This window comes from Sus scrofa, chromosome 4 (genome assembly GCF_000003025.6).
Source record: "Sus scrofa isolate TJ Tabasco breed Duroc chromosome 4, Sscrofa11.1, whole genome shotgun sequence".
NCBI lineage: Eukaryota > Metazoa > Chordata > Mammalia > Artiodactyla > Suidae > Sus > Sus scrofa.
Window position 1 is genome coordinate 104,802,407 of NC_010446.5, and position 26,914 is coordinate 104,829,320.

Below are 26,914 nucleotides of genomic sequence, written 5' to 3' on the forward strand. Positions count from 1 at the left end.
AATTTGGATTCGCTTCCCCTGAGGCCCCCTGGGGAAAGGAAAGTGCCAGAGTTCTAACCTGAGTTCTGACAGGCAGGAGGAAATAGGAACAGATGCTGGGGGGGCCAAAGGGCAATGTCACCCCTTCCACTTTGGAAGTCACTCTAGTTGCCCCAGTGATTATGTTGATTTCTGAACTTCTTCCTCCTGCTTCCAGGTAATAAGACCAGGTTCACATGTGACAGGCGATGACTGTTTATAAGGTTAAAATTATGTTGAGAACCTTCTGTGTTAAAAAACAAGGATGTAGAAAACAAACTTACAGTTACCAAAGGGGAAGAGGAGGGGGGAGAAATTGGGAGTTTGGGCTTAACATTTACACACTGCTGTATATAAAAGAGACAACCAACAAGGACCTAAGGTTAATACAGGGAACCGTATTCAATATTTTGTAATAACCTATAAGGGAAAGGAATCTGAAAAATATGTGTGCATGTAACAGAATCACATTGCTATATACCTGAAACGAACGAAACATTAAAAATCAACGGTACTCAAATAAAAATAATTTAACTAATTAAAAAAACAAGAATGGATACACAAATACTTTAAGCTAAGGAGTTAAATTTCGGTTTTTGAAAATTGTCCATACGTCTTTTTTTTTTTTTTTTTTTTTTAGTCTTTTTGCCTTTTCTAGGGCCACTCCTGCGGCATATGGAGGTTCCCAGGCTAGGGGTCCAATCGGAGCTGTAGCCACCAGCCTACGCCAGAGCCACAGCAACGCAGGATCCGTGCTTTGTCTGCGACCTACACCACAGCTCACGGCAACACCGGATCCTTAATCCACTGAGCGAGGCCAGGGATCAAACCTGCAACCTCATGGTTCCTAATCGGATTCGTTAACCACTGAGCCACAACAGGAATTCCATCCATGCGTCTTAATGGCCAAAGTTTCTATGGAAAATTTGGGGAGATTTTACTGAGTATTTTTGTCACACAGAAAGAAATATACCCAATCCCACCCCCAATGCATACATAAAGGGGTTACTGGTTTCACCTGCATCTTGGCATTCCTTGAGCCAACGAAGGGCTTGGTCATGCTCTCTAGTCTCTGCTTTCCTCCTTCAGAGGCATTTTCTTTTTGAATCAAACCTCAGCTGGCACCTAAAATTTCAAGATTTCTTGTTCTCCCTCTGTTTTCTTTGAGATGTAGGACAGTAATGGGCTATACAGAAGTCCTTAATTTTATGGAAATGACCCACCTCTCCTTGTTTCCTTGGGGTGTTATAAAAATTAGTGTTCTAAAAACATTTTTGCAAAGAGCTCCCTTGAGATGCAAAGATAGCACTATCAGCCCAGCAGGTTCTCTACAAAAGCTTTTAAGGGGAACGAGGGAGAAAGGAAAAGTCATACACATGCCTCCAGCATTTTTCAGATTTCAGGGAATTAAAAAAATATCATTATAGAAATTATTTTGGCTTTTCACCATGAACCAGATCAAGACTGGCCTGCGTTCACTTTTCCCACTTGGCTGACTGTTGACTTAAAGAGGGTGCCTCGCTGGGACAGGTTAGTACCTCTGAGTGGTGTTTGCTGAAAGTGACAAAGTGATAAACTAGGTTTGTATTTACTCTATTATTACCAAGGATACTTTTAACATCTGTTTGATGCGCTAATAGTCCTTCCTGAGAATTATGCAAACAAATAAACTATTAATTAGATCAAGAGCAGCAGTCCCCACAGAACTACACCATGCAGATTTGCTGATCGGGATGGACTTCAGCCAGGCAGTAGCCTTTGCTGCACAAGATGCTGGGGGACGGGGCAGTGGGGATGGGCAGCTCTCTGCACATCTGTGGCCCTCCCCAGAAGGGCCACAGGAGTCTGGTGTCCACTCAGCCCTCGGGGGCTCTGAACACATCACTCCAACTCATGTGGGAAGATCACTTACAGATCCAAGTGATGGGGACTCAGGAGGGCAATACAGAATTTTCCAGAGACCCTAGGGATCCCTAAATGTTAGAGCTCCTGTGTGTCTTACAACTCTCTACAGAGATGGAAAAGGGTTTCTTTTTCTGTTTTTTTTTTTTTTATTATAGTTGATTTACAATGTTATGTCTTTTTTTGTTGTAGTTGTTTTGTTTTTATTTATAGTTGATTTACAATGTTCAATTTCTCTCTCTCTTTTTTTTAAGGGCTGCACCCATGACACATGGAAGGTCCCAGGCTAGGGGTCAAATTGGAGCTGTAGCTGTCAGCCATAGCAATGCCAGATCCAAGCCACAGCCACAGCAATGCCAGATCCAAGCCTCATCTGTGACCTACACTGCAGCTCAAGGCAACGCCAGATCCTTACCCACTGAGCGGGGCCAGGGATGGAACCCATGTCCTTATGGATACTAGTTGGGTTCATTAGCACTGAGCCAGCAACAGGAACTCCTGTCAATTTCTGCTGTACAGCAAAGTGACCCAGTCATACGCATATATATACATTCTATCATGTTCTATCCCGAAGTGATTGGATATAGTTCCTTGTGTGACACAGCAGGACTTCATTGCTTATCCATTCTAAATGTAAAAAACAAAACAAAACAAAACAAAATCCACAAAAAAAACCCCACAATGGTTAGATGCTACACAGTAGGTGGCAATGCCTTAACTGCATTGTCTTGATAGGCCCAAGGGCTTCTTCCATCCTTGTCAAGGGGAGTGCAAACTTTCTCTCCTTTCGTACAACACAGAAGAGATTGTATTGCATTAAAAACCAAAAGACATGTATGTGGAATCTAAAAAAAATACAACAAACAAGTGGATAGAACCTAAAAAAAGCAGACTCACAGATACAGAGAACAAACTAGCGGTTACCAGTGGGGAGGGCAAGATAGGGGCAGGGGAGTGGGAGGTACAAACTATTGGGTATAAGATGAGCTCAAGGGTGTATTGATTATACAACACAGGGGATATGGCCAATACTTTGTAATAGTGGTAAATGGAAAGTAACCTTAAAAATTGTATAAAAATGAATTTTAAAATAACTAGATGATGGTTGTACAACTATAAATATAGTAAAACTCAATTGGGATTATTAAAATAAAAATAATTTAAAAAACCCCAAAGCCACAAGGATGATGTGCTGCCCTACACCCTGAGTCCTGGTTGGCTGAGTGCCTTTCACCCACTGTCTCCTAGTGATCATAGGAGCTACCAGCTATAAATATGGCATGATGGTGGCTACTATTGGGCAATTAATGCTAATTCTGGCCCAGGTGGGCCTTCCAGCACCAATGTACTGATGCCGGGCACATGCCGAGAGGACTCCTGTTCTTTCTTGGTCCTGTTTTACCCATGGCCCAAATTGGCCCTTGAATTCCTTGATGTGTTGTCGCCCTGGCAGCTTCCATCTTGCTGCTGCCTGATCTTCCTGTCGGGTGACTTTCAGGGGCACAGCTGCTGACAGACATTGTGTCACACATGACTTTTTATCTCTCTAGCTCTAGATTTTTGTCTCCCAAGAGTAATCCCACTTTGCTTTTTTTTTTTTTTTTCCTGCCCAAGCTTCCAATGGGTTAGATCAGCCTTTTCCTCCCCAGAATGTCACTCAGTGCTCTGTTTCACGCTTCGCAATGTTAATTTTGTGAAGTGCTTTCCCACACAACACACCAGGCCTCCCCCGCCTTGAGCTGGACCCCTGGAAGGTGCTGTGTCCTTGGCCCTTCTCCATCCCTGCCACCACCCAGCCATGAGTAGATGGGAGAAGGCCCTGTCGCATCCCACTGAGCATGATAAGGAGATGGACAGAGGGATGTCCTTCCCAGCCCCCTGCTGTCCTATTAGCTTGGGGAGGCCTGAGATGCCACTACCAGAGATGTACTCCTTCGGCCTAATTAAGACATCTTTCCTAGTTAAAATGGATCTAAGAGGGGTCACTCTGTGTAAATGAGTCACCTGACACTCCTCAGGAAGGGGCTCTGACGAAGTGAAGGATGTCGGGAGAGCATTAGGGTTCAAGTTCTGGAGCAGGGCTGGGTGGGAACAAGGCTGGGGGTACAGATGGCACAGGCAGGAAACATGCTCTCCATCATGAGCTTCGTCTGCCTCCCACTGTGCTCAGGGTCAGACCAACCCCAGTACACTGGCCACCAGAATGGAGCTGGGTCCTAGGACTCAGTGCAGGGCTCAGTCCCCTGTGCCTTGATGGCCCTCAAGACACTTGGCCTCAAGATTCCTGGATTCTACAAAGTAATCAGTTAACCCAGAAGAAGAAAGTGGGCTCTCTGGTTTGCAGGGGTTGATTTCATTTCAGTTCTCGTCGTTGAACTGATCGGTTGTTCTTGGAACTGACTACGTGTGTCACTGAGCAGCCTGGCTGCTCTGCTGAAGAATCACAAATGAATGACATGACTGGTTCTTTTGTGTAACCATAGCCTTTAAAAACCAGTCTCTCTTCCCATACAAGTAAGGCCTCTGAGAATATGGCCTAGGAGCTAAGAATGCAGGTGCTGGGTCACAGAGGCCTGGGTTCGACTCCCGAAGCCACATTCCGTTAGCTGTGGGGCCACTGTAGGCCCCAATCTTTTCATCTGCAAGTGTGGATAAGTTACACCTCTCTCATGGGGTCCTGTAAGGAGGAATGATACTGCACATGAACGGCTTACACAGCACCTGGCAAATACTAAGCATTGCATGGACACCAGCAGCATTTTCAATGGTAGTGTGTGGCCAGCCGACCGTTTCTTGATAAGCAGGAAGACTTGTATGGCATCTTCCCAAAGAACCTAATTCATCCCCGGAGAGCGGTGTCTAGAGAAGGGTCGGGACAGGTCCTCAGCTCCTCCTCTGCACACGGAGAAAGCAGCACCCACATTAGGGGTGGCCTTCCGGGGGAAGGGGAAAGGAGTGAGGGATGGGAGAACTCTGAGCATGACTGATGTCCATTCCCATTGGAAAATGACTTGTGTCCACAACACACATATGAGAGTGGCCCCATCATGGACGTGGAGAATAGACCTGTGGTTGCCAAGTGGGAAGGGGAGGGAGTGGGAGGGACTGGGAGCTTGGGGTAAATAGATGCAAAATGTTGCCTTCAGGATGGCTTAGCAATGGGCTCCTGCTGTGTAGCACTGGGAACTCTGTCTAGTCACTTATGTATAAAAAGAATGTATACATGCATGTGTAACTGGGTCACCATGCTGTACAGTAGAAAAAAAATATATAAATAAATGATTAAAAAAAAAAAAAAAAGAGTGGCCCCAGTGCGTGTACACACACATGCACGCCCCCCTCTCCAGGTTTGAACACCAGGCGCCAAATGTGTTCTTTCTCATCTTCCTTCTCCTCTCTTGCATCTTCGCCGTCCATTCGGGCCTAATTATTATTGCTTTGCTGGCTCGGTTCTGCAGCTCTCTAGAGTGGAGCAGATGTCAACAGCTCCGAAAGATCCCATGCTATTACACAGCAGAACAAATGAGGATGTCAAAAAAGGCTCTTCAGTCTAACAAGAAAACAGAGGAAAGAGACAAAAGGAATAAAGCCTTCAGAGACCAGCCGACTCACTCTGATTAGATCTTATGCTAACTTGATGCCCATTCTGCGTACTAACAGTGATTTAATATGCTTAAATGATACCGGGGAAATACAGAAATATGTCTCGGGGAAAAAAAAAAAAAAAAAAAAAGAGAGAGAAGAGAGAATTTCTTCCTTGGCAGGCGTGATTCCGATGGTATAGGCTTCCTAGGAAAACACAACTGTAGCATCAGACTGGTGAGTGCAGGCCGAGCCCATTTACCTCCAGTGCCTGACGTCGCCTCATCACACTGGGCAGCAGATGCTTTCTCCACCACCGGGTAAGTGATAGGAGCTGCCCTGATGGATTAGCTGGCTAGGAGCTTGATGGACTGTCAGCCTCAATGCTGAGCTATTGTTTCTTCTCTTAACACAAGAGGCTATACTTTGAAAACATTTTATGTATGGGACCATGAGTCCACAAATCCTAACTATCCAGAACAAAGACAAAAAATACTCTAGATTTTTGGAAGCCTAGAAGAGAGAAATCTCTCAGTAATCAAATGGATGCACCAGAGTCCATGCACTGTGGATCATACAGTCATTTACAGATGGACTCTATCTTCAGTTCCTTGCTGTGAACCTATCTACTCACTTCTGTTTATAATTATAACCATTCATGTAAAGTTTCCTGGAGTTCCCATTGTGGCTCAGCGGTAATGAGCCTAATATCCACAAGGACACAGGTTCAATCTCTGGATTCACTCAGTGGGTTAAGGACCCGGCATTGCCATGAACTGTGGTGTAGGTTGCAGACATGGCTCAGATCCCATGTTGCTGGGGCTGTGGTGTAGGCCAGAAGCTGCAGCTCAGATTGGACCCCTAGCCTGGGAACTTCCATATGCCTCAAATACAAAAAGTTCCATTTCATTAGACCACAGCTGAAGAGAGAACAGCAGTGGAGCCAACCCTCAGAGCCATCTTAGAGGCTCTCTTCTGGGCTCAAGTCCACAGTTTTGTCTACCAAATAAATTTCTTTCTCTTTTTTTTTTGGCTGCAATCGCAACATGCAGAAGTTCCTGGGCCAGGGGTCAAACCTGTGCCACAGCAGTGACCTGAGCACAGCAGTGATAATTCAAGTCCTTAACCACTAGGCCACCAGGGAACTCCTAAAATAGAATTCTTAAAAGAATAAAAAGAACATCCTTTACAAAGGCTGACTTTGGGGTGGGGATGAAGGAGTGAAAGGCTATTAGGTAGATATGTTAACAGAAGTGAGAAGATGCAGATGCCAGTGTGGAAGAAAGAGTCAAGAACCTTACGTATTTTGTTTGTCCCTTTATTTTTTCTTCTACCTTCCATAATGGATCTGAGGCAGCTGTCTAGGGACTTTTGTTATATAGGTAAAGAGTAGTACATACTTCAAAAATCCTTGAGGAATAAAATTAGAAAAAAAAAAAAAAAAAAAAAAAAGCAGCTCCCTGGATGAGAGCCATGTTATCAGTGTTCATTGCTGAAAGTCAGGAAATCAAAAGCCCCAGGCTATTGCCCTGGGCCTAAAAGTGCCCAGCTCTTCATTCTAGGACTCCTCTGGAAGCACAGAACCTCTCAGGGGGATGAGAACCTGAAAGTCGCCTGGTCTGGTGATGGTTCCTAACAAAGTGACCCATCAGCCTGTGCTTGATGCCACCTCATGACACTCCCTCGTGCAGTCCACGGTCAGCTGGCATTATCAGAAAGTTCATGCTTGTTTGAACCTGAATATGCCCCCTTTGTATCCTCACCCTGTTGGCTGTGGCTCTGCCCTCCAGGACCCCAAGGAGGAACAATCTAAACCTATGACACATGTGAGGAGAGGGGTCACAGCCCAGCCCCCAGTCTTTCTCCATTTTGTGTGTGATTTGATTTTAATTTCTCAGCTCCTTCAGCTTCCATGTTCCCTTTTATAAGGTGAACTGATGACTTTCTAGGGATGAGCTAAAGGGACCAAAGGTAGCCTGGCGTGGCGGTTTCGCACACTGTATGGGGTCCCGACACCTATCTCTGTATCCTGGCTCTAGTATGTGACTTTAAGTAACCTGTCTCCGAATTCTTGTTTCCTCATCTATAAAATGGGGTTATAATAGCCCCTCAAAGGCCAGTAGCAAGACTAAATGGGGGAGAATCCATATAAAGATGTTTGTCATACAACAAGTGCTCTGCAAATATGAGCCATCATTTCAGAGCAAGAAAGGACATGGCCTCCCTTATGACTCCACCCACACTTCCACGACAATCGAAGCTTACAGAACACGAGTGACTCATTTTGAGCTTATAATCAATTGAAACGTCCCTGTCGTTTTCACACAGGCTACTATCAAAGCACGTCTCTCCCACCTGCTGCTTATTCTGTCTTATTTGCTTGTTTATTCCAACCAAGTGTAGGACTGTACATTTATCCCCATTAAACATAATCTTATTAGATCTGGTCCATTGTTCAGTCTGTCACATCTTTTTTGCATTGCAATTCTACTGTCCGGTGTAGTAGCTATCTCTTCCAGCTTTGCGTCACTCACAGATTTTTATCACCAGGCCATCAGTGTCTTTATCTGAGTCATTAATAAAAATACTTAACAGGGCGAGATGGAGGCCAGATGTCTGTAGCGAGAATGATCCATTCTCTAGATCAACGTCGCTCCATTAATTAGTATTCTGCATCCAATCAGTTTCTCACCTACCTACCTGCATCCAATCAGTTTCTCACCTACCTAACCTGCCATCAGCCTTTACTCAGAGGTAGAGCTCGTCTTCAAGGACAGACACTTTATCTGTCAAATGTGCTGCAACCCCAATGCATTCTGTTTGCACAATACCTGGAAAACCAGTCTAGCAGCTCTCTCAGGAAAAAAAAAACATGGCAAGCCTGGGAAAATGTGGGCTCTTTGCCTCTCAACCTGGGAACAACACCCAGCTCACCAGACAAAAGATCATCAACCCTCCTGCCCTTTATTTAAAGGATCAGCATTTTCTCATGACTGAGCTTCTAGCACCTTTCCTCAAAGCCTCTGCCTCTTGGAGGAGGCAGCAAGTCTCCTAGAATATAATTTATCTGGCCAGGTCCCTGGACCCCAGGGGCTCCTTTAAAACACTCTCTCTTGCCTTGGTTTCCATTTTCCGTCACCAATATTTGTGCAAAGCTTTCCTTTCCCAATTGGAGGTTACTTTCTAGATAGGAAAAAATGGAAGGGACATAAATACTCAGAGGAGGCATTTCCTGTCATCTGTTCCTATTATGCCAATAACAATACTGATGTCAAGCAATGGACATATTTTGGTCCTTTGCCAAATGTAATTGAAAACTTTTTGTTGTCTTGATCCTAAAATTTGGGGTGCCTCTTATAAGTCTTGGGAGCAATACCATTGGAAAGCTAGCTCAACCACTACAAGCCATCATGCAGTGGCAGTGGCAGTGGCTTCCCAAGGGGAATCCGCCCCAATCGCTGGGGTCCTGACCATCCTGCAGCTCCTCGGATCCTCACATACCACCACCATTAGAGAGAAGCAATGGCTAAGGTTTTTGGTAATTCTAAGTCCATATACTATACACGTGACCTTGGGCCAGTTTGTGAGGGAGAGACAGTAGTGATTACCTCACTGAGCGGCTGTGAAGATCACACCAAAGTGCCACCCACGGTGCCTGGCAAGAGCATTGGTGGCCCACCATCACCATCTGACTTCTGCCTCAGTCTGGACCCTCTTTGGTTCTGCTCTTGTCACCAGTCCCTTGTCCGTCCCCTCTCATCCCTGTTAGTTCTGCTTCCACCTTGAATTTTCTGCTGGTCCTTATGGACTGGCTTTTCCCCCACATCTGACTTGGACAATACTTGGCATACATTGAAAAACTCTTGCCGACTCTACCTCCAAAAATACAGCCCAAAGGTATGTCAAAATCCTATTTCCTTCCTGGAGGACCCAGGCCCCTATTTAGGATGAGTCCCACTGAATAAGGGATAACAGCCCTCAGAATTTTTTCACAGAATCTCAAGAGCCATAGTGTTTGGGATGAGTCCTGTCTTTTTCATTTTTAACCATGTGGTCTTGGGCAGGCAGCTAATCGCTCTGTCTCAGTGTCCTCATCTGCAAGGTGGCCATAATGATATAGGGTTTGGGGAACTTAATGTTTAGTACCACAGCTCTACATAGTAAATGCTCGATAAATGTTAGCTGCCATGATCAACATCATTATCACCCACCATCCTTTGCTATTTTATATTTTCTTTTCCATTTTTTTTTAGGGCTGCATCCATGGCATATGGAGGTTCCCAGGCTAGGGATCTAATCGGAGCTGTAGCCGACGACCTATGCCACACCCACAGCAATGCCAGATCCGAGCAGTGTCTGCAACCTGCACCATAGCTCACGGCAACGCTGGATCCTTAACCCACTGAGCAAGGCCAGGGATCAAACCTGTGTCCTCATGGATGCTAGTCAGATTAGTTTCTGTTGAGCCATGATGGGAATGCCTACATTTTCTGAAGAGTATCCATTTTCTTAATAGATTATTATATTTGCTCTTTGATATGCACCCCTTCTTTCCTTCTTCTGCTATGCCCATTAAATTTCTGAACTCAGTGGCAAGGGCTCTAGGAACCACATGGATCATTCTACATCACACCTTTCCTTCTTTAAGAAAATGCATACCAACTATACACTGTAGAGCAGCTGAAAGTGGTAGTTACTGCATCACTATAAATTTTGGTCATATTGTTCAGATTCCATTTAGAGTTCACATCCATCCTTCTGTCTTTCTGGAGTTCTTTGAAAAACTGTACAGAGCCATGCATATACATATCACACCATGAATTACTTGAAGGCAAGGCTGTGTTTTAGTCTTAACTCTCCATTTTTTTTTTTTTTTTTTTTTTTTTTTTTTTGCTTTGTAGGGATGTACCCGTGGCACATAGAGGTTCCCAGGTTAGGGGTCAAATCAGAGCTAGAGCTGCCAGCCCACGCCACAGCCACAGCCACGCCAGATCAGAGCTGCATCTGCGACCTACATTGCAGCTCTAGAAAAATTTAGTTAACATAAAAATCATACAAAATGTATCCAAACTCTGGCCATGCTAGAAGATATCTAGAAAATATTAAAATATTGGGAAATTAAGTAATACACTTCTCAAGAGAAAAATCTCGTGGAAAATTAGATAATGTTTAAAAATAAATGACAATAAAAGCACACATTACCTAATTTCTGAGATACAAATAAAGTGATGCTCAGAATAAAATTTAGAGTTTTCAATGCTTATATATTAGAAAATGAGAAAGGACTAAAATCAGTGATCCTAGCTTCCATCATAAGAAGCCAGTAAAAGAACAGTAAACTCAAAGTAAATAGAAAGAAGGAGTAATATAGAGTGGAAATAAATGAAATGAAAACAAACAATAGAGAAAATAAACAGCCAAAAAGTAATTTTTTGAAAAGACCAATAAAATCGATAAGCCCTTGGTTAGACCGAACAACAAAAGCTGAAGAGAAAATGCAAATGACCACTATGAAGAATAAAAGGAAGGATATTTCCACAAATCCTATAGACGTTAAAATAATAAGGGGATATTTTAAACAACTTTATGCCAACAAGTTTCGCAATATAAAGGAAATGGATAAATCCCTTGAAAAATGGAATTTTTCAAAAATGACACCAGAAGAAATAAATGACCTGAGTATCTGTTAAAGAAATTGAATTTACAATTAAATTTCTTCCACACAGAACACATCTGGCCCAGACAGTGCTAATGGTGAATTTTGTCAAGCACTTAAGAAATAATATCAATCTTAAACAATCCCTGACAGAAACAGAGTAGGAAGGGCTACATCTCAACCCTTTCTGGAAAGCCAAAACCTGACAAATCTCTAATACCAAAACCCAACAAATACCCTACAAGAAAATTACAAACCAGTGTTGCTCATGAACAGAGATGTAAAAATCCTTAACAGAACATTAGCAACTCAGATTCATCAATATATAAAAACAATAACGTATCATGACCAAATGGGGTTATCCCAAATAAATGCAAGCTTGGTGAAAATATAAGAAAAACAATCAACATAATCCATCTCATTAAAATAATAAAGGGAAAAAAATCACATCTACATCAGAGTAAATCCAGGAAAGTAGCTGCATCTTCAGCATCATTTCATGATTAAACTACAGCATCATCTCATGATTAAAACCTGCAGCAAAGGAGGAATAAAACAGAACCTTCTCAATCTTACAAAAGGTATCTATAAAAACTCTGTGCCTCACATCAAATTAATGATGGAACACTTTGCTGCTAAGATCAGAAACAAGGTTAGGCTGTCTACGCTCCTTGCTTGTATTCGACATTTTGTGTGAGGTCTTTCCACTAGGCAGAAAAAGAAAGAAAAGTTGTAAAGACTAGGAAAGAAGAAGTAAAATTATCTTTATTTATAACGCCATGATTTTATATACAGAAAACTCCAAGGACTCTACCCTCCAAATGCTACTAAAGCTAATAAGAATATTTCACAAGGTTTAAGGATAGAGGATCGATATGGAAAACTTACCTTATAGGTCTGCAGGCTATCAACAAATAATTAGAAAAGGAAATTAAAAGTCGATGCCATTTATATCAGAATCAATATCACCATACACCTGCAAATGATTTTTAAGAGATGTACAAGACCTCTGTACTTAAAAATATAAAATATTGCTGAGAGAAATTAAGAAAGATCTAATAAATGCAGAGTGATATGCCATCCTTATGGAGTGACAGAATCAAAATGATAAAGATGTTGATTCTCACAAAGATCATCTGTTGATTCTCACAAAGATGATCTATAGATTCAATGAAAGTCCAATCAAAGTACCAGCAACTTTTATGTGGAAATTGATAAGCTGATAAAAATAAAATAGTTGGAGGCTTTATGCAACATAATTTTAAGTCTCTGTAAAGTTTTTAGTATTTTTTTAAATGACTGTTTTCAGTCTTTTACATTTCCATGTAAATGTTAGTTATTAACTTGTCAATTTCTAAGACAGCATGTTATTGGTGTAAAGATAGACAAATAGATCAATAGAATAGGAAAAAAAAAAAACCCCGTTATTACAATCTAATGATCTTTCCCAAAGGTGCTAAATCCAATCAATGGGGAAGGGACAGGCTCTTCAACAAATAGTGTTGGCTCCCAAAGCAACAGAAATAAAAGCAAAAATAAACCAATGGGACCTAATCAAACTGACAAGCTTTTGCACAGCAAAGGAAACCAAAAAGAAAACAAAAAGACAACTTACAGAATGGGAGAAAATAGTTTCAAATGATACAACTGACAAGGACTTAATCTCTAAATTATACAAGCAACTTATACAACTCAACAGCAAAAAAGCCCACAACCTAATTGAAAAATGGGCAAAAGACCTGACTAGACATTTCTCCAAGGAAAATATACAGACGGCCAACAAGCACATGGAAAAATGCTCAACATCACTGATTATTAGAGAAATGCAAATCAAAACTACCACAAGATACCACCTCACACCAGTCAGAATGACCATCATCAATAAATCCACAAATAACAAATGCTAGAGAGGGTGTGGAGAAAAGGGAACCCTCCTGCATTGTTGGTGGGAATGTAAGCTGGTACAACTATTATGGAGAACATTATGGAGGTACCTTAGAAAACTATACAATAGAACTACCATATGACCCAGCAACACCATTCCTGGGCATATATCCAGATAAAACTTTCCTTTAAAAAGACACATGCACCCGCAAGTTCATTGCAGCACTATTCATAATAGCTAAGACATGGAAACAACCCAAACATCCATTGACAGATGATTGGATTAGGAAGATGTGGTATATATACACACAATGGAATACTACTCAGCCATAAAAAAGAACAAAATAATGCCATTTGTAGCAACATGGATGGAACTAGAGACTCATACTGAGTGAAGTAAGTCAAAAAGAAAAAGACAAATACTATATGATATCACTTATATCTGGAATCTAATATATGGCACAAAAGAACATTTCCACAGAAAAGAAAATCATGGACTTGGAGAATAGACTTGTGATTTCCAAGGGGGAGGGCGAGGGAGTGGGATGGATTAGGAGCTTGGGGTTAATAGATGCAAACTATTGCTTCTGGAATGGATTAGCAATGAGATCCTGCTGTGCAGCACTAAGAACTATGTCTAGTCACTTATGATGGAGCATGATAATGGGAGAAAAAAGAATGTATACATGTATGTGTAACTGGGTCACCATGCTGTATAGTAGGAAAAAAACTGTATTGGGGAAATAACAATAAAAAATTAATAAAAAAAGAAAAAAATGGTTAGGTTGGTGAAAAAAAAAAAGTGTTGGGGCTACTTGGCAACAAAAAGAAATATTCTATAATACTTGAACCAACATGGATGACTCTCTGATTATACAGTATTTTGGGAGCCAGACACATAGAATATATATTTAAAAATTCAATTAGTATGGAGTCTTAAGAACAGGCACTACCAGTCTGTGGCGACAGAAATCAAAACAGTTGTCACTTCAGGATGAAGGAGGGTGATAACCAGGAAGAGGGGTATAGAGAATTTTTCTATTATGATGGCAATGTTTTATGTCTTATTGCAGTGTTAAATGGGTTTTTACACTTATCAAAACTCATCCAACTATCTATGTACTCTACTGGGTGTTATTTTACTTCCATAAGCAAATATCACACACAGAGACTAGGAGCAGGATAAGGGGGAAGTCACAAGAAGGTAAATTATAGTATGGTATCGTCAGTGTAATGCTAGAGACATGCAAGGAGCACAAACAGCTTGATTGTAAGTTTCAGCCTGGATCTATGAGAAGGATACCTCTCCACCCCTTCCGGCATCCCTTGTTAAATTGCTTTGAGGAGCATCTCATTTTGCAGGGGTCGATGGAGGTCTTCACATCATGAGACAATTCTGGTCTGCTCCACCTCTTGGTTTCTTGAACCTAGGACACTCCATTGTGGTAAAGGGAGCTCCCTCACTTGGGGAGAAAGAGAAAAAGAGAGACAACCTAGAACCCAACTCAGATGCTGACAAATATTTGTTTTATTTGACAACTTTTCCAGTGCTCATCGAACAATCCATCAGGGTTCTGAACACCCCAGCTTTATGAATCCCTCATCGCCCTTGTGTGTGTGTTTGGTTCAATTTATCATCAAGATTCAGTCCGTCCAAATCTGTTGAAAAATCTGGCTATTTGCAAACAAAGAAAAATGTATTGCCTCATACACCATATATCAAAATAAGTCCAGATGGATAAAGGAGAACATTTTAAGTGAAACCAAAATGTGAAAATATTGAGATGAATATTTGTCAGTGCCCTGGGTGGGAAAGGATTCTCTGTACAGATAATCAACAGAGGGAGTCAGAAAAGAGGAATAGATTCCTCAATGAAAATATAACACTTAAGTACATCAAGAAGTCATTACAATATTTAAAAACTTTACAGCAATCTGGCAGAAAGCATTTGCTACAAATGCTTCTGCAAAAGGATTTCTATCCTTAATACCTAAAGAAATAAAGAGCAACACTCTGATTACAATTTTTTTAAGTAAGCAAAGGACAGAATAAATGACTAACAAAGTTGAAAAAAATAAGATTACCCTCAGAAGTATTGAAACAACCTTGAGATGCCATTATAAAACCCATCGAAATAACAAAGCATTTGAAAAACAACAGCACCCCAAATCTGGTAAGGTTAGCATTTTTTCCCCACTGTGGAAGGAGTATAAAATGGTATAGTCTTTTTTTTTTTTTTTTTTTTTTTTTGGTATCAAAAATCTTAAAAATGTTCTTAACCTTCTACTAAGAATTCCAAGGGAGTTCCCGTCGTGGCACAGTGGTTAACGAATCCAACTAGGAACCATGAGGTTGCGGGTTTGATCCCTGCCCTTGCTCAGTGTGTTAACGATCCCGCGTTGCCATGAGCTGTGGTGTAGGTTGCAGACGCGGCGCCGATCCCGCGTTGCTGTGGCTCTGGCGTAGGCCGGAGGCTACAGCTCCGATTTGACCCCTAGCCTGGGAACCTCCATATGCCGTGGTAGCGGCCAAGAAATAGCAACAACAACAACAACAACAACAACAAAAAGACAAAAGACAAAAAAAAAAAAAAAGAATTCCACGTGTGTGAATCTACCCTCAAATAGTAAGAAGTATGTGAACACATTTTTATGCACAAAGATGTTTAACAAAAAAAGGAAAACTGCCTAAAGGTCTAATGATGTGTAACTGATTAAATAAATTGCTGTATATCAAAATGATGGAATATTTTGCAGGCTTTAGAGGCTAGTTTTTGTAAAAGTTTTGAAGACCATGAAGATGCCCAATACATGTTAATTAAACAGAATGCACACCTTTAAAATTTCATTGTATAACAAAATATACACATACCTCTAGAAATAGACTGGGAGAAGATATACCTGTTTACCAAATCTTTACTCCAGAGAAAGCTGGAGTTCCTGATTTAGGATTCCAGCTCATCGGGGAAGCTGGTTCTATACTGCCACAGGTTTATGTAGAAGGGAAGACAGCTTCTCACTTAGGGGAATGGGAGGTCCAAAGAGAGAAAGGGGAGTCCTCCACTCACTCCATAAAGGGATCCCTCAGGGACAACAAGCACTCTACTCCCTAGGGTCAGAGGGTCCTAAAGGTACTCCTATATGATGCTCTTCTTTCAACATGCAGTGAAAAGAGCTCTGGTATTGGAGAACAGCCAAGTTCAATGCTGCCTCTTTAGAGCTATTAGGTTCAAGAAATGCTTGTTAAGTAGGAATCTGAATTTACATTGAACAAAAAGAGGACTGATGGTTACCAAGACTCTGGTGGTTGGGGCTGTCTCACCTGCTCAGTGCTTTTCTGCATCAGTAGGATATTATCTCTTTTAGAGCAGAAAATCTGAGAAGGGGTTCACAAGGGCATGTCTTTTCCTGGGGGCTTTGGAAAGTAGAACCCCAAAGACTATGACCTGTGAAGAGGTAAAGAGTGGAAATCAGTCCAGACTGGAAATCAGTCCCCATCAGTCTAGTTGTAGCTTTTGTTTTACAGTTGCACTATGACTTGGCTGAATTACTTCCTCTGGGTCTTGCCTCCCGCATTTAAAAAGTGGGCACAGTGGCACCTACCCAGCTTATGTCCTGCGGTTTGGGAAAGATTAAATTAGCTGGATATGCACTGTGAAGTTGCTTTGCAATGCAAATCTAAGGAATGATTATGTATCTACTACAAGCGGGCTTGTTATGTAAGAATTTAAGTCTCATGTGTCCTTGTATTCTACAGTGTGGCTTTGGGGTGTAGGGCATATCATGCTCACAAATGAAAGCATTTCTTTGCTCATCACGAACCTGCCTGAATGGAGTGTGTGCCACATTTAACACAGGATCAGTAGAGCTACATAAAAATAAAGCAGAATAACTCTCTCTCTCTCCAACAGACAAATCAGACTCTGGAAGACACAGCCCTCTCCTTAACCCCTCTTGAATCATGGGATCTTTGTTATAACAGGGACAGATACAGCAGGGAGAGGGTATAGCCAGTAAAGAATGTAATGGCTGATCTACTAAACAGACATTAGCAACCACACTCTTGGAGAACAAATTTTTCACATCTTCTGTAGATGGTTCATATAAACAACATTAAGATACCACCTGTTTATGGATGACTTAACTGGGAAAGCAGGAAATACAGAAGTGATAGACTGGTTGATATTTGTTTATTATTGTTGCTGTTTCCCTTTAAAACTCAGGGGATGGCATAATCAGTATTATAGCTAGAGTGTGTGCTTTAAAGTCAGAACAGTTTGGGACTGGACCCGAGTGGGTGATTGAAATATTAAAGTCACACAGCAAGACAATCTCCCTCCACCTTGGTTTTTGAATCTGTTAGAATTATTTTCAAATTCACAGATCAGCTCTGAGAATAAAAAAGGAAAATGTATGTAAGCATTTAGCATCATAGCCAGCCAAAAGTATGTGCTCAGCCAATGACAGCAGCTATCATTCAGTATTCTTAGCTGTCATGACTGTTATTTTCATCAGAATATTTTTTCTAATACGGAAGTCAACTACATTCTTATCATATAGTAAATTACTTAATACTTTAATACAGTAACATTTAAAAACTAGAAAATGTAAGTTTAAAGAAAATACTATTTATAACAATAACACACATTCACATACACACACACACATATTTGCCTAGAATAAATTGAACATAATATCTGCAATATCCTTATGAGAAAGTTATAAAATTTTCCTAAGAGACAAAAAGAACACCTAAATAAAGACAGAGGAGTTCCCATTGTGACTCAGCAGTAATGAACCCAACTACTATCCATGAGAATGTGGGCATGATCCGTGGCCTTGCTTAGTGGGTTAAGGATCTGGCATTGCTGTGAGCTGTGGTGTACACTGCAGACTCGGCTAGGATCTTGTATTGCTATGGCTGTGGCATAGGCGGGCAGATACTGCTCCCAATTTGAACCCCATCCTGGGAACTTCTATATGCCACAGGTGTGGACCTAAAATTAAAAAAAGAGAGAGAAAGAGATCACTCTTGTGGGGTTAGAAGCCTCAATAATGCAAAGATATATATTCTCACAGAATATGTCTATTGATTCAAGGCAATTCTAACTAAAATCCTAACATATTTCATGGAAGTTGAAAAACTGATAAAAAGTTATGTGGAAGAAGAAAGGGATCAAGGTTAACCAGGAGATTTCAAAGAGTAAGAAAGAGACTTCACTACTGGATATTAGGACTTACAAGAAGCTGTATAAGATGTTGTATTTCTACTGCAGACAAACTATTCAACGGAATAGAATAGAGATTCCAGAAATAGACTCTTGAATACATTGAAATTTTATATCTGAAAGAGTTGGCATGAAGGTCAGTAGAAGGGGAAAAGACTATTTAATAAATCACTTATAACTGGAATCTAATATCCAGCACAAATGAACATCTCCTCAGAAAAGAAAATCATGGACTTGGAGAAGAGACTTGTGGCTGCCTGATGGGAGGGGGAGGGAGTGGGAGGGATCGGGAGCTTGGGCTTATCAGACACAACTTAGAATAGATTTACAAGGAGATCCTGCTGAATAGCATTGAGAACTATGTCTAGATACTCATGTTGCAACAGAACAAAGGGTGGGGGAAAAATGTAATGTATACATGTAAGGATAACTTGATCCCCTTGCTGTACAGTGGGAAAATAAAAAAAAATATTAAAATAAATAAATAAATTAATTAATTAACCTTGGGGGGTATACATATGTGGGGAAAAGTGAAATTAGTTCTTAATATAACTCCAGATAACTTAAACACTTAAATGACAAAAGCAAATTTTTTCTTTTTTCTTTTTTTTTAGGATAAACTATCTACAGGTGAATATCTATAATACAAAGCTACAGTAATCAAAACAGTATGGTACTGGCACAAAAACAAACACATAGATCAAAGGAAAAGGATAGAAAGCCCAGAAATAAACCCACACACCTACTGTCAGTTAATCCACAACAAAGGAGGTAAGAATATACAATGGAGAAAAGACAGCCCCTTCAATAAATGGTACAGGGAAAACTGGACAGTTACATATAAAAGAATGGAATTAGGACATTCTCTAATATCATATACAAAGTAAACTCAAAATGGCTTAGAGACTTAAATATAAGACCATATATCATAAAAGTAAAGGAAAATATAGGCAGAACTAAAGAAAAATATAGGCAGAACACTTCAGATAACAATATCTTTTTTGATCTACCTCCTACAGTAATGCAAATAAAAACTTAAAAGCTTTTGCACAGCAAAGGAAACCATTGACAAAATGAAAAAATACCTACTGAATGGGAGAACATATTTGCAAATGATATGACTGATAAGGGATTAATATTCAACATGTATTAAACAACTTATACAATTCAACAACAACAACAAAAATCAAACAAACACCCGTATGGAAAAATGGGCAGAAAAACTGGCATTTTTCCAAAGAGGAAATGCAGATGGCCAATAGGCACATGAAAAGATGCTCAACGTCGCCATTCATCAGGGAAACACAAATCAAAACCACAATGGGATATCACCTCATACCTGTCAGAAGGGCTATCACCAAAAAGACCACAAATAACAAATGTTGGCAAGGATGTGGAGAAAAGGAAACCCTTGTACACTGCTGGTGGGAATGTAAACTGGTGGAGTCACTGTGGAAAACCGGTACGGAGGTTCCTCGAAAAAACTAAAAACAGAACTACCCTATGATCCAGCAATGTTGCTCCTGGGTATATATCCAAAAAAGTCCCCAAAACACTAATTCAAAAAGATATATGCACCCCAGTGCTCATAACAGCATTATTTATAATAGCCAAGATATGGAATCAACCTAAGTGTTCATTAACAGATGAATGGATACACACACACACACACACAATGGAATACTACTCAGCCATAAAAGAGAACAAAATTTTGCCATTTGCAGCAACATGGATGGACCTGGAGGGCATTATGCTGAGTAAAAGATGACAGACAGAGGAAGACAAATACTGTATGATATCATTTATATGTAGAATCTAAAAAATACAACAAACTAGTTAATATAACAAAAAATAAGCAGACTCAGAAATATAGAGAACAACTAGTGGTTACAGTGGGGAGGGGAGGGCACTATGGGGGCAGGTAAGTGGGAGGTATAAACTATCGGGTGTAACACAGGCTCAAGGATGTATTGTACAGTATGGGGAATATAGCCAATATCTTGTAATGACTCTAAATGGATAATAACCTTTAAAAATTGTAAAAAAAAAAACATACATGTAAGGATAACCTGACCCCCTTGCTGTACAGTGGGAAAAAAAATTGTAAAAAAAAATATTTTAATTTAAAAAAATAAGGGGATGCTGACTGGAAGGGAAGTTTTTGCTCCTGTGGTCTTAGTACAGAGTGACAGCTATAGGATTGTTTATAATTCCTGGCTTTTATATTAGAATTAATAATGCTTTCATAGGAGTTCCTGTTGTGGCTCAGAAGTAACGAACCTGACTAGTATCCATGAGGACACAGGTTTGATTCCTGGCCTCACTCAGTGGGTTAAGGATCCAGTGTTGCAGGTTCCAGATGCAGCTCAGATCTGAGAGTGGCCCTGGCTGTGACATAGGCCAGCAGCTGTAGCTCCTGTTCGACCCCTAGCCTGGGAACCTCCATATGCCACCAGTGTGGCTCAAAAAAAAAAAAAGAAAAAAAAAAAGAATGATTGTCAGGTCTGTGAGCACACATGTAAGGTGGAGGTGGTAACTTGGCATCTGAAGTATTATAATCAGGTATTCACACTGTATAAAAAATATAGGTGAATGTCTTTCTAATCTTGGTGTAGGGAGAAATTTTTAAACAAAAATGTTAACCATACAGTTTCAAATTAATGAAATTTATACCTTAACATTGAGAAGTGCTCATCAATGGATCCCTTAAAGAATGTAAAAGACAACTTACAAATTGGATTGAGAAAAGATATTGTCAATACATGTAACCAACAGTGGATTACTATCAGGAGCATATAAGGAATTTCTACAATTCAGTCCAAAAAGAACAAACATTCCTCCCCCTGGTCCCCCCTAAAAATGGCAAGGACATAAATAGGCAGTACAGCACACAGAAGAGGAAATAAATATAAAAAGATGTTCAGCCTGAGGGAAATGCCAATAAAGTTCCCAGTAAGATATGTTTTATATCCATTTAATGGGCAAAAATTACAAATCCTACAGTACTAAGTACTGGAGAGGATTTCTGAATCCACAGGCTCTTCTATATGTTGCTGGTAGGAGTGTAAATGCACACACTCTTTATAAAGCAATTCGACATTCTCTTCAATGTTAGCCATCTGCCTACCCTATGACCCAGCAATTTCATTTCTAGAAAAATATCCAAGACAAATTATGGATCCTACAGAGGGATGCTAATAGCAGCATTCTTCATAATGGTAAAATCTGGAAACGCCTGGAATATGCAATCATGAATATACCACAATGTGTTTACCCAACGCTCCTATCATTGGACATTACACTCATATAATTCAATAGTCAGAACAATGAACTTCAGTTACATACAACAGGGTCAATGTTGTGTTTGACCGGGTCCTCTGAGAAGATGCCATGGTCGGATTAAACGCAGAGAGGTTTTCTTTTCTCCCCCCCCTTTTTTTTTTTGATTTTTAGGGCCACACCTGTGGCATATGGACGTTCTCAGGCTAGGGGTCAAATTGGGGCTGCAGCTGCCAGCCTACACCACAGCCACAGCCACAACAACGCAGGATCCGAGCCATGTCTGAGACATACACCATAGCTCATGGCAACACCGGATCCCTAACCCACTGAGCGAGGCCAGGGATTGAACCCACAACCTCATGGTCACTAGTCAGATTCCTCAACCTCATGGTCACTAGTCAGATTCCTATCTACTGTGCCACAATAGGAACTCCCAAAGAGGTTTTCTTACGGGACATGCTTGTGAGATAAAATGGAAAACAAGCCTGGGAAGGTTGGAAGAGCCCTCGGACCACAATGCGAGTCTGGCTGAGTGAAGAAGGAAGAAGAAAGGAATGGATTTTGGATGGATGAAAAACATGCCTGCATATCACAGATTAAATTATAGGCATCTGAGGGTCTGCCTCAGTTTCTTTGTGCCTTGGTTTCCACATCTACAGGATGGGGATAATGATATTCTCTAACATGCTTACAAAAATTAAATAAGCTTGTGTTCATGCAAAAATCTGTACATAAATGTCTATGGCAGCGTTACTCATAATCTTCAAAACCCAGAAACAACCAAGTTAGCTTAAGTGGTTGCATGGGTAAACTGTGATCCATCTACACAATGGAATACTGCTCGGCAATAAAAAATGAATGCACCACGAATACATGCAATAACATAAGAGAATTCAAATGCACTAAGTGAAAGAGGTCAGTATCAAAAGGTAGCATACCCCATGATTCTGTTTCTACGACATGCTGGAAAAGGCGAACATGTTGGCACAGAGAACATGGATCAGTGGTTTCTAGGGGTAACCACTAGAAAGGGGAGAGGGTCTAACTGAAAAGAGGTAGCAGAAGAGAATTCTTTATGCAAATTGTTCTGTATTCTAGCCGTGATGCTGGTTATAAGAACCTGCACTTGTATAGAAATGTATAGATCTGTACACCAAAATGTGAATTTTACTCTATATAGCTTTTAAAATTAGTTTATAGAACTTCTACTGTGCACAATAATCTCTATAAAGTAGAATGATTTGTCCTTTCGAAAAGGAAATTAAACTGCCTAACGTGACAGTGTAACTTTTGAGATTTCCAGGAGTCTAGTTTCCATTCCAAAATTGCTTTGTATGCTAATGAATTGAATCTATTCTGAGACTTTCTATATCTGCTGGCCTGAAGTGGGCAAGGGGAAAGAGGGCTGCACCTTATAATGCTCACGAGAGTAAGAAACGGTGTTTGATTAGAATATTTTAAAACTTCTTTTTTCAGTCCTGGTTGGTGTTGACAAGCAACTTGAAACCACTGAGCAGATGCTGCGACAGGGAACAGCTGGGACCCCAGCACCATCTTGCCCAGAGCAATAGAGGCAGAGTTTCAGCAAATCCTGTGGTTGCTTAACCCTCCCTGCCTGGAGTTCCAGCTGGCCCTTTATTGAGGGGCGCGGATGGTGGGAGTAAAATTTTATATGCAAATACGTTAAGTACAAACAATAAAGGTTCTTCATATTTAAAATGACCAAAGGGGGACAATGAGTGGTACTGACCAGCTTTCAGAGAATAAGACAAATAAGACAGCAGATGTAAAAGAGCTGAGTAATAACTGCATTAGCAAATGTGATACCCTAGTATTACATATGTCTCTCAAATGTGCTCAAGCTGCAGGTTAGAGTTCACTGAAGCAATGGGGTTTACTACCTGGATGTCCAGGTGGGTCTAGGCAGTAAATGGAAAACATTTTGCTTTCACTTAGAGTAATACTGACTTAGGCACCAGGAAAATGAGCTTGGCAAGTACAGGTGTGCTCCCCAAACAACGTTCAAACACCCCCTCCCTCCCATACTTAGAGGAAGCAAAATCCCAAACGACCAAAGAGATGAACACTGCTGCGATTATTTTCATTTCAAAAAGGGTTCACTTAAAATATTTGCCCTGGTGGTGCCTTCAAGTATGGACCACCTCTGAGGCATGTAGATTTCTTTCATAAATCATTAACCGCCGAGCTGAGGTCATGCAGGGAGGGAGAGTTCAGAGAACCTGCCAATTAAGGATCAATACAAGCAAAGGTGCATCAGCTCTGAAATGATGCTGTGAGTTGATGGGAGAGATGTGATGAGCATTTGCACGCAGTGCTTTAAAAGCTTTGTCTGCGGGACGAAGAGAGCGGACTCTATAACCTGGAGCTGAGAAACCGCTCTCCCCAAAGTGGGCTCTGGGGTACCATGAGAGGTCTGTCCTGCCACCTCTGCCCATGTGCCCCCTCTCCACTCAAAGGGCCCATGACTGGAAGTGACAGGTATCAGGGAAGCTTCTGCCTCTGGGCCTCGCTCGCTCATTAGAGAAGGCTGCAATTTCATCAGATCGGCAGTGTACAACCTGTTGTCATATTTTATGTGATGATGTTAACTCTGCTATGAAATGATACCCGGAAAATACCCCAGAGCCGGCTCAGGACATATAAATAGCTATTTATCAGCGGCAACCCATAATCTTCCCACTGCTATGACCCATTCTGTAATTTTCCCTCCGATGACAAGCTACAAATGAAGAGTGTACTTAGATTTCAGTTATGAGGTTTAAAATATGGATGTGGTATAAAAAGCGAAGGCTTCAAGAAGAAACCAGGGAATTTTCCCATTAAATTCTAAGGGCCCCTGTCCATCTGCTCTACAATCACGCAAGAATTCTGTGACCCCTCCGCTGACCTCCAACACAATGTCTTACCCACTGACTCTACGTCACCTCTGTCACCCCCCTATCTGGCCCATCACCCACTTATGTGCCCATTCTCCCTCCCTCCCACCCACACATACACTTTTCTCATAGACACTTACAGAAGGTCTCTGAGAAGAGAACTTCATGGTGTTTGTGGACATACTGATAGCAAACCGCCCTTTTTTTTTTTGGTTTTAATGCCGCACCTGCAGCATATAAGTTCCTGGGCTAGGGCTTGAATCCCAGTTTCATCTGCGACCTACCCCACAGCTGTGGCAACACGGGATCCTTAACCCACTGCACCAGGCGGCAGATGGAACCAGCAACACCACAGCGACAAGCCAGATCACGAACCCACTGCACCACAGCAGGAACTCCCTGATGGCAACTTTAACCACTGAGGTTTTGGGGGAGTTTTTTTCCCCACAAAAGCCCAACATGTCATGAAGCGTTATTGGGGTACCAAACATTCTGTAAAAGATACCTCACAGCTCTGCTCTCATTTTATATATGAGGAAATAGAGGTTCAGAACAAACTACGTCTGAAACTGCAACGACTGTTTATAGAGTTGGAGTCAGAATTTGAACTCAAGACTAAGAGACCCTGCTTTCATTTCCTGTGGCTGCAGTAGCAAATGACCATGAACTTGGTAGTTTAAACAATAAAGATTTGTTCTCTCACGGTTCTGGAGGCTGGAAGTCTGAGGTCAAGGCAGCAGCAGGTCACACTCCTTCCTGAGCCTCTTGGGGAGAGTCCATTTCTTCCCTTTATAGCTTCTGAGGGCCATCAGCCTCCCTTGGCTTGTGGCTGCACCTCTCCTTGCTTCATCTTCATATCACCTCCTCTGTGGCTCTCTCAAAGCTTTCTCTGCCTGCCTTTATAAGGTCACATGTGATTGCATTTAAGGCCTAGCTGGGTACACCAGGATACGCTCATTAACTTAATCAAATTAATTACATCATTTGCTACTTAAAGTAACAGTCACAGGTTCTAGAGACCAGAGATGGGTATCTCTTGGGGGGCTATTTTTCAGCCTACCTGAGGCTCAAAAGTCCTGATGGACTGAAGTCCCCACTACTAATCATGCAGTGGAAGTCCTTGAGCTGGGGAACTGGAGGCAGGGGCTGCCCAGCCCATAAAGTGTCAGTCACTCCTTGACCAGCCCCCTCTTGAATTTCCAGGAACCTGAAATTCACAAACTCCTTGAGATTCAACCATGAAACATCATGGAAAAAAAATAACGATATCTGAGAAGAGAACTGAGGCATTACTAGCCAGAGTCACCTTAATAGAAATCAGTCTATCAGATTAACTCTGGCTATTTACAACAACCCTGCAGAAATGGGACACAAACTAGGTCAGGTCTGACAGCTAAGATGGGATATTAATGCTTTCTTCAGGTATGACGCTGTGTGAACAATGGCTTTGAGATGCCCCATGAGGAGTGCCTGTCGTGGCTCAGTGGTTAACAAAACCGACGAAGAACCATGAAGTTGCAGGTTCAATCCCTGGCCTTGCTCAGTAGGTTAAGAATCCGGTGTTGCCGTGAGCTGTGGTGTAGGCTACAGATGCGGCTTGGATCCTGCGTTGTTGTGGCTGTGGTGTAGCCCAGTGGCTGCAGCTCTGATTAGACCCCTAGCCTTGGGACCCTCCATATGCCACAGGTGCAGCCCTAGAAAAGACAAAAAAGAAAAAGAAATCCCCTATGAGTCTTTTTTTTTGGTGGTGGGGGGGGTTGTCCTTATCTGCCAGACACCAGAACATCTGGATTAAAAAAATACAGTATTTAATTCATTATGTATAAGATTTATCTACAGGACAACTTTTACATGCTTGATTATTCACAGAAGTTGGCTCTCTGGCCATCTCCTGCTGGGTTTAAATTGTCAAATTGGCATCTTTTGGCCCATTTGATTGTTGTCCCCAGGTCCTCATGCTGGGAACTCTCCACCATACTGTTTTTCCTCCTGGAAAAGACCTTTTTGTAACATTTTAAAAAATGCTTATTTTTTTTCAAAGAACTTTACATCAACACTAAAGAACATTTTTCAAAGGATAAAAAGAAACACCGGCCATCCCACCAATCTAGCAAAGGAGAATTTTCAAGAGGGAGGAGGACGTGCTAACCTTCCCCACCGCCGCCATATTGCTCCGGCAAGAGCTTGAGCCTGGATGCAGAAGGAAACAGAAGTACTTGCTTCTCAGGGGTGAGACACAGACCTATTTCAAGAATCGATTAAAGCACTTAGGTACCCTGGCAACAGTCTTATGAGCAAGTAGGTCCTGAGAATCTTAACAGATTGGATAAAGTAAGTGGGCAGAGCCTGGTAAATCCCAGGTCTCTACATTTTCAATGTGATTTGTTGGAGGGTCTGCGGTCGAACCTTTGTTAGAAGAAATCTGACAGACCAGTGGAAAACGCTTGTTGGTGCCTCAGCAGCAT

The 26,914-nt window shown here is 41.4% G+C and overlaps 1 non-coding gene across 2 annotated transcripts in view; it reads right to left on the bottom strand.

Moving 5' to 3' along the window:
* The window catches only part of LOC100153759, a 29,133-nt gene extending 3,211 nt beyond the window's left edge, over nucleotides 1-25,922 (bottom strand). The window contains exons 1-2 of one of the 2 annotated variants that reach the window (XR_002343488.1): nucleotides 25,153-25,922; nucleotides 59-265 (exon numbers count right to left, since the gene is read on the bottom strand). This is a non-coding gene — a transcript (uncharacterized LOC100153759). Of the gene's footprint in view, nucleotides 1-58; nucleotides 510-25,152 lie in introns of those variants that run through there. The other variant, XR_002343487.1, reaches the window with a different exon arrangement.